The following is a 9,464-nucleotide window of genomic DNA, read 5'->3' as shown; positions in this document are numbered from 1 at the left end:
GGACTACAGGCAGGCACCACGATGCCCAGCTCATTTTTGTATTTAGTAGAGACGGATTTCACCATGTTAGTCAGGCTGGTCTCGAACTCCTGACCTCGTGATCCACCTGCTTTGGCCTCCCAAAGTGCTGGAATTACAGACGTGAGCCATCGCGCCCTGCCAAGAGCATTTTTTCGTATACCTGTTAGCTATTTGAGAAATGTCTATCCATGTCCTTTTTCACTTTTTTAATGAGTTTTTTGTTTTGTTTTTGTTTTTAAGTATTGAGTTGAATTCTTTGTATATTTTGGGTATTAGTTCCTTGTAAGATGAATAGTTTGCAAATATTTTCTCCCATTCAACAGGTTGTCGCTTAACTCTGTTGATTGTTCCCTTTGCTGTGCAGAAGCTTTTTGGCTTAATGTAGCTCCATTTGTCTATTTTTGTTTTTGCTGTCTGTGTTTTTGAGGTCTTAGCCATAAAATCTTTGCCTAGATCAATGTCCTGAAGCATTTTTCCTATGTTTTCTTCTAGTAGTTTTCTAGTGTCAGGTCTTACGTTTAAAAGTCTTGAATCTGGGCCTGTAACCCCAGCACTTAGGGAGGCCGAGGTGGGCAGATCACCTGAGGTCAGGAGTTCGAGACTAATCTGGCCAACATGGTAAAACCCCGGCTCTACAATAAATACAAAAAATTAGCTGGGCATGGTAGCACGTGCCTGTAATCCCAGCTACTTGGGAGGCTGAGGCAGGAGAATCGCTTGAACCCAGGAGGCAGAGGTTGCAGAGTCGAGGTCACACCACTACACTCCAGCCTGTGCAACAAGAGCGAAACTCAGTCTGGGGGGAAAAAAAAAGTCTTGTATCCGGCTGGGATTATATACTGAGGTAGAAAATCATGATTTAGCTATTATCTCAATGATCTAGTGTGTATTGTGTGTGTTTTTGTATTTCCCTGGCATAACTGTCCCCTCCCCCATGATCCAGAAAAGTAAAAGTATGTATTTATCCAGAAGAAGCACTCTTGTAAATTGCTACTGTTATGTTAATGGCTTCTCATTGCCAACAAAATAAATCTGAACTTCGTAGTGTGACATTCAAGGCTGTCTGAGATCTGGTCCTTGCTTACCTCTCCTACTTTCATATTCTTAGCATATCATTTCATGTACACATACCCTCAGCACAAAAAACAAATGGAAAATCTGGAGCTGTACTAGTTTTTTCTTTAATTTCCAAAACGTATTATGGAGTTTTGTTTTGTCAGTCACCCTTTACCTGGAATGCCTTCTTCCTCATTCACTTTACCTGCTTCAAATGGTTAATATAAAAATGACTTGCTGGTGCCTTTAAACTGGAGATGGTACATGGAGACACAGATCTCATCCTTCCAGTTTACTGGTATATACCTGGTTCTTGTTACAGTAGTTGGCACACGGTGGATGTTCACTAAATATTTGAATAATTAATATATTGATAAATTATTATTGATAGTTACGCATTTATAACTTTTACATGCTGTGTCGCAATGTCTACATCATTCACCTCACCTCATCTCATCATGTAGCTATTTTATCATCTCACATCATCACTGGAAGAAGGGTGAGTACAGTGCAAGATACATTTGAGACATAGATCACATTCACCTAACTTCTACAATATAAATGGTAATTATATTTATTCTATTTTATTGTTAATCTCTTGCCTTACCTAATTTATGAATTAAACTTTATCATAGGCTTATTTATGTAGGAAAAAAGCATAGTATATATAGGGTTTGGTCCTATGCAACGTTTCAGGAATCCACTGGGGATCTTGGAATGTATCTCATGAGAGCAGGGGGAGACTACTCTACACAGATACATTCGTATATATTTCATGCCCAGAAACTATAGTGTATGAGTAAGCAGTTGTTGCATGCTTCCATAGTCTCAGGGAAACAGCTGACTGCTTGGGTTACAAAGGATTGTATTGTAGATCTTTAGGAATGATCTAGTTTTATTTGCAAGTCCCTCCTCAGGAATGTCAGCTCTGAACTTGAAGTCACTGTACCAGGTGCTAGCAACATTGACTTTGGGAATTCCATTAGGGAAAGAGGATTGGCACATTCCTTTCATCCCTTAGATATTTCATTATCTTTTGCCTAAATAACATAGGCAATGGTGTTTTTCTGAAGATGTGAAGATCTTGGAATGCTGAATTCCACGTATTTTATGTGTTTAGGAAGGACCTTTCACCTAAACTTTTGTTACAATTCTGAACAGAAGGTAATTATATCTAAAATAAGTGTGGAAACTTAAAATTCAAGGGAAGCTGCAAAATTCTCATATGTAGTTATTATTGCAATTTAGTGTCCTGTGATAATGACATTCATTACATGACTTTTATTTACATATAACTGGCATGAAAATGTGCTTCAACACATTTTCTGCTTTTTTTCTCTTAATGTAAAAAATAATCACACAGTAAAATGGATTTTGTTGGTTTATTGTATGGTTCTATGAATTTTAACACATGTAAAATTTGTATAACCCCACAAACAGCGGAACAGTTTCGTCACCCCAAAAGACTGTCTCATGCATTCCCTCTGTAGTCACATATTACCCCCTATTTAATCCTTGGCAGCCACCGATGTGTTCTCCATCACTGGAATTTTGTCTTTCAGCAGTGTCATATAGCTCGAATCATATAGTATGAGACCTTTTGAGATTGGCTTCTGTGGGAGACTCAGCATAATGCCTTTGAGATTCATCCAACTTGTGTCTATCAATACTTCATTCCTTTGTATTGTTGAGTGGTATTCCATAGTATGGATGTACCACACTTTGTTTATCCCTTCATTCATTGAAGGGCATTTAAGTTGTTTCCAGTTTGGGATAATTTTCTTTTCTTTTTTTGTTTTTTGAGACAGAGTCTCACTTTGTCATCCAGACTGGAGTGCAGTGGCGCAATCACAGCTCACTGCAACCTCTGCCTCCTGGGTTCAAGCGATTCTCCTGCCTCAGCCTCTCAAGTCACTGGGATTACAGGTGCCTGCCACAATGCCCAGCTAATTTTTGTATTTTTAGTAGAGACAGGGTTTCGCCATGTTGGCCAGGCTGGTCTCGAACTCCTGACCCCAAGTGATCCACCCGCCTCAGCCTCCCAGAGTGTTGGAGTTACAGATGTTAGCCGCTGCGCCTGGCCCAGTTTGAGACAATTTTCAGTAGAGCTGCCATAAACATTTGTGTTCAGGTTTTTGTGTGAACTTTAGTTTCCATTTCTCCAGTGTAAATACTCAAAAATGGGTTTGCCAGGTCATATGGTAAGTGTTTGACTTTATAACAAACTGCCCAACTGCTTTCCAGGGTGGCTACACCATTTTGTATTCCCCTCAGCAACATGTAAGAGTTCCAGTTGGTCTGCTTGCTTGTCAGCACTTGATGTCAGTATTTTCTGTCTTAGCCATTCCAATAGGCATATAGTGATGTCTCTTTGTGGTTTTAATTTGTATTTTCTTAATGGCTGTTGAACATCTTTTCATGTGCTTATTTGCTATTTGTATAAGCTTTTTGTTGAAATGTCTGTTCAAGTTCTCTTCTGGTTTTTTAATGGGTTGTTTTCTTAGAGCCTCAACTCATTTTTGCTTGGGCTTTGCACCAACAGTAATGTTTCTTGTTACCATTGCTTTTCTTATTTTCTTTCCTTTCCACCCCATCCCATAGGACTCTCTTTGATATTTTTTTCTTATTAAAAAGACAATATTGCAGGACTTCAGAGACAGACTGTTGGCTAGGTTTTAAATGCAGGTTCTGCTATAATTCACCTTGTGATCGCAGACAAGTTAATTACTTGATAGGATTATTATAAGAATTAGATAAACTTAAATGATGTATATGAAGCGCTTGACATATAGCTGTATTTAAACCTTTCTTTTTTCTCTCAGTTCTTATCTCAAGAGTCCATTCCCTATAATACTAGTTTTCTGAGATGCTTAGTGAAAAGAATATCTGTGAGAAAAGAAATCTGAGATATGTTACATGCTCTAGCTATCTTTTGGGGTTTTTTTTTTAGACAAAGTCTCTCTCTGTTGCTCAGGCTGGAATGCAGTGGCATGATCTCGGCTCACTGCAACCTCTCCCTCCTGGGTTCAAGCAATTCTCCTGCCTCAGCCTCCCAAGTAGCTGCGATTACAGATATACATCACCATGCCAGGCTAATTTTTTTGTATTTTTAGTAGAGAAGGGATTTCACCATATTGGTCTGGCTGGTCTTGAGCTCCTGACCTCAGGTGATCTGCCCGCCTTGGCCTCCCAAAGTGCTAGGATTACAGGTGTGAGCCACCACGCCCTGCCTCTGGCTATCTTTTGGATGGTTTCTAGGAATGTGAATGTATTAATGGCTTTTATAAGTTAGCCATTTCTTTATTGTTGGACTTGTTATATTCAGCATTTTCCAATGTTATTTGACTGTGGAACACTTGTGACATCTATTTAGGCTACTTTTATGGAACACATTTTGGAAATACTGACTCATTCAGCATGTGTGTTAGTCCATTTTGTGTTGTTATAACAGAATACCTGAGACTGGGTAATTTATAATGAACAGAAGTTCATTTCTCAGAGTTCTGGAGGCTGGGAGGTCCAAGATCAAGGTGCTGGCATCTGTCTTGCTGCATCATGGCAGGAGACATCACCTGGTGGAAGGGCAAAGAGAGGGAGAAAGAGAGCACAAGGGGTAGAACTCTCAGCCTCAAGCTATTTTATACTGCCATTAATCCATTTATGAGGGTAGAACCCTCATGTCCTAAACACCTCCCATTAGGCCCCATCTCCCAACCCTGTTGCATTGAGGATCAAGTTTCTAACATACAAGCTTTGGGGAACATATTCAAACCACAGCAGCATGTTACCTCAGTACGGCACCTGATAAGTACTCGTTATTTCTTTATTGAGAGAGGGTCTCGCTCTGTCATACAGGCTGGAGTACATTAGCACAGTCTCAGCTAACTGCAGCCTTGACCTCCCAGGCTCAAGCAGTCCTCCTGTCTCAGCCTCTAGAGTAGTTTGGACCACAGGCACGCGCCACCACGCCTAGCTAATTTTGTTCATTTTTTGTAGAGATGAGGTCTCACTATGTTGCCCAGGCTGGTCATAAACTCCGGAGATTTCCCCCCTTGGTCTCCCAAAGTGCCAGGATTACTGGTGTGAGCCACCACACCTGGCCAGGTACTCAGTATTTATCAAACATATTAATGCATGATATCATTTAGTTTTTAAATCTGTTTTTCCTTTTTTTTTTCTTTTCTTTTGAGGCAGGGTCTCACTGTTATCCAGGCTAGTCTTGAACTCCTGAGCTCAAGTGATCCTCCTGCCTGAGCTTCCCAAGGAGCTGAAATTACAGATGTGCACCATTGTGCCAGGCTTAAATCTTGTAAATAAGCTTTCAAAAATACTGTAATTCATACCTTGAGATGGGTATGTAGCTTATCAAGCCTTTTGCTTTTTTTAAAGAAAAAAACGTTCTCTGTTAATGACCCTTTATCCCTATTTGTATAGGAAGTTCTAGGCATTTTGGTCCCTAGACTGCTAGCATCAGTATCACCTCTGAATGATACTAGAAATGCAGGCTGGGCATGGTGGCTCACACCTGTAATCCCAGCACTTTGGGAGGCCGAGGTGGGAGGATTGCTTGAGGCCAGGTGTTTGAGACCAGCCTTTGCAACAGAGACCCTGTCTCTACAAAAAAATGAAAAAACTAGCCAGGTGTGGTGGCTTGTGCTTGTAGTGATATCTCATTGTGGTTTTAATTTGTATTTTCTTTCTTTTTTTTTTTTAAGACGGAGTCTCGCTCTGCCGCCCAGGCTGGAATGCAGTGGCCAGATCTCAGCTCACTGCAAGCTCTGCCTCCTGGGTTTACGCCATTCTCCTGCCTCAGCCTCCCGAGTAGCTGGGACTACAGGCGCCCGCCAGGTCGCCCAGCTAGTTTTTTGTATTTTTTAGTAGAGACAGGGTTTCACCGTGTTAGCCAGGATGGTCTCAATCTCCTGACCTCGTGATCCGCCCGTCTCGGCCTCCCAAAGTCCTGGGATTACAGGCTTGAGCCACCGCCCCGGCTGTATTTTCTTAATGGTTGTTGAGCATCTTTTTATGACCCCCCACCTCCCCCCTACCTCACCACACAGAATTATTTGGCTCCAAATGTCAATAGTGTTGTGGTTGAAAAACTCTGGATTAAATGATTACATTTGGAAAATTGTAAATCATCGTATATGGTACATAATGTTTGTTTTATTATTAAGAATATAACTAAGATATTTTTAAAAGACTCATATCTCAGTATGTCAAACATGAATTTTTATCATAAAATATAGCATATAAGGAAGATGAAGGAAATTGGAGCAAATCTGTACAATCTTGGACAAGTTATTTACCTGATAGGATTATTATGAGAATTAGATAATTTAGATATGTATTAATTATATACATACTAATCTAATACTTATATACTTATATTTGTTCCAAAAGTTTGGAATTCCAACTTAAGTGGCATTTTGATATATAGGAATGATGTAGAAGTATATACTTTAAAAAAAGGTTTTATTTTTTATTTTAAAATGTATTTTGTTTTTAGAGATGGGGGGTCTCACTGTGTTGCCCAGGCTGGTCTTGAACTCCTGGCCTCGGGTGATCCTCCTACCTCAGCCTCCCAAATAATTGGGATTGCAGATGTAAGCCACCACTCCTGGCTGAAGTAGATACTTAATATTTATGAGTATTAATAGTTGTATGAATATTATGTAAGTTATATATAAGTATGGTATATAAGATACATATATAAAAATACAAGTTATATATGTTTTTGTTTTGGTTTTTGAGGTGAAGTCTCACTCTGTCACCCAGGCTGGAGTGCAGTGGTGCCATCTTGGCTCACTGTAACCTCCGCCTCCTGGGTTCAAGCAATTCTCCTGCCTCAGCCTCCCCTGTAGCTGGGTCTACAGGTGCACGCCATCACACCCTGCTAATTTTTGTATTTTTAGTAGAGACGGGGTTTCACCATGTTGGCCAGGCCAGTCTTGAACTCCTGACCTCGGTTCATACGCCTGCCTTGGCCTCCCAAAGTGCTGGGATTACAGGCATGAGGCCCCACACCCAGCCTATATGTGTTATATAGGTTATATATACAAGTTATACATGTAAGTATACAAGTATTTTTATAAGACATTATTTTGTATTAATATAAGCAGTTTCAGAAAAGCCTGTACTTCATTACATCATTTAAACCCATATTATTTGAGAGATTAACAAAATTCTGTATTAATCTATATTGGTCAAGTATAAATCAGTGTAGCAGCCCATGGCTATTAATCAGAATTTTAGGAAGTCTTCAAGGTAATGATAGTTTCAAAAACAACCAAAAATGACACATTTTGAAGTGACAGGCTACCATATTTTCTAGCTCTTAAACAGATGTATCTCTTAAATTCATGGTCAGAAAATCAACAAATCAGCAGAACCAGAAATCCCATCATAAACAGCTGTTGCTGATAGTTTATGGAATGATGTCAGTATATTTGAGCCAGTATGCTGACTAGGAGTACTTATTCCTTCACCAGCAAGCTGTGATAATCTTCATGTGTTCTGTGACTATTTTACTATGTGTTACATTGCTTGTGGAGCAGTAGTGTAGACCCTCTTTATGAATTGGAAAACTGATTGACCTTAGACCACAGGTTCTAAGGATTACAGATTAAAGAGATTAACTGTACTTAGAGCATGTATTTTATTCACATTAAATTGAATCTAGGTTACATCCAAGTATCCAGTGCAGTCTTATAGTTAGAAAAGGCAGAAACTTCATTGTTAAGGTCTGAAGATAAGGTCTGGTATATACTCCTACCTAATCTTTTCATCTTCATCAATAAAATAAACCAACATTTATAGAGCCCTTGTTTTTATTTTGTTTTATGATCTTTAGTTGTAATTATGCCTTTAATTGTTATGTCATTTCTGTTAGAGTTAGTATTGTTATACTGTTCACTTTTAGATGAGGAAACTGAAGAAATGGTCTTAACAGCTGCCATGCAGCTATTATAATTAAATGAATTTCATATTGCCTCACACTTTACATGTGTTAGGTACTCAATAAATGGGAGATGATATTATTATATTCTCATTAAGCACAACTGGAAAGAGTTTTACAAGGCATGACTCTTAACCATCTCTTTAAAAACTAGAAATTACATATTCAAATCAGGAATGTATGCTTTAAATTTTTCCCCACATAATAAGAGTAGGGGCTATATTGAGATAATGATTTTTTTCTGTTAATATGCTATACTATATATCGATTTCCATATGTTGAACTAACCTTGCACTCTAGGGACAAATCATAGTTGGTATAGCAAATAATCTTATTAACCTGCTAGATTTGGTTTGCTAGTATTAAATAATTTATTGAGGACTTTTGGCATCTATATTCATAAGGAATATTGTTCTTTTTGTGTGTGTGTGCTACCCTTGTCTGGCTTTATCTTTTCTTAAATTCATTCTTCACTATCCACTCCCCCATCATGGAAAAGGCTGTTAGTCACTCATTTCTAGCCTTAGGTTGGAGGCCGTTTCACTGCATTAAGTGCAGAGAGACAATCAGGTGGTTGTGGGGGTCCCTTAAACTTTCTGGTTTTGATAGTCCAAGACAATTGATCTGTGAAACAGGAGGCAGAATTCCAAATCCTATTCCAGAATTGTATTTCTACACCTTACCACATGGTCTGTTCATCTGCAAAATGGGATAATATAACCTTTTTAGCAGAGTTAACATGAGGATTCATGGTAATATATGTAAAGCACCTGGTTTATATAACCAAGTTTTCAACACCTGTTATGTGTTATTTCTCTCCCATTCTGTATCTTCTAAATTGCTCTTGGATATTGTGGTGCTCAAAAGTCCAGAATTTAATTTTTCCTGTTGTGGAGTTAGTATCTCATTGCTTTTCTCTACCTTTTGCCTGTTCTTTCCTGTCCCCAATCCTAGTCCTCACAATCTGGCTAAGCGTTCAGGAAGAAATCTGATGTCTGATTTATATCCTTTCCTAGACTCTCCTGTAATCTCCTTTTATTTGTGAACACCATATTCCGTCCTTCTGCCATCAAGATAGAATCAGTGGAAATCTAGCAAAACTGAAAAAGAAAATTGAAATGAGCCATAGTTTTGAGATGGTTTAAATACACAAAGTCATTCCTCTTTTAGCCTGGGCCCAGCTATCCTGGTGAAGAAATGCTAGTAGCTCCTACGCTTAGAGTCTGTAATTTGGGCCAGGTGCAGTGCCTCATGCCTGTTATCCCAGCACTTTGGGAGACTGATGCAGGAGGATCGCTTGAGGCCAGGAGTTTGAGGCTGCAGTGAGCCTTGATTGCACCATTGCACTCCAGCCTGGACAACAGAGGCAGACTCTGTCTAAAAAAAGAAAAAGATTGTCTTTTGGATAACTTTAAAGGGTCTTTCCTTC

Source organism: Mandrillus leucophaeus, unplaced genomic scaffold, assembly GCF_000951045.1.
Source record: "Mandrillus leucophaeus isolate KB7577 unplaced genomic scaffold, Mleu.le_1.0 Scaffold825, whole genome shotgun sequence".
Classification (NCBI taxonomy): Eukaryota; Metazoa; Chordata; class Mammalia; order Primates; family Cercopithecidae; genus Mandrillus; species Mandrillus leucophaeus.
Note: the sequence above shows the minus strand (reverse complement) of the source record.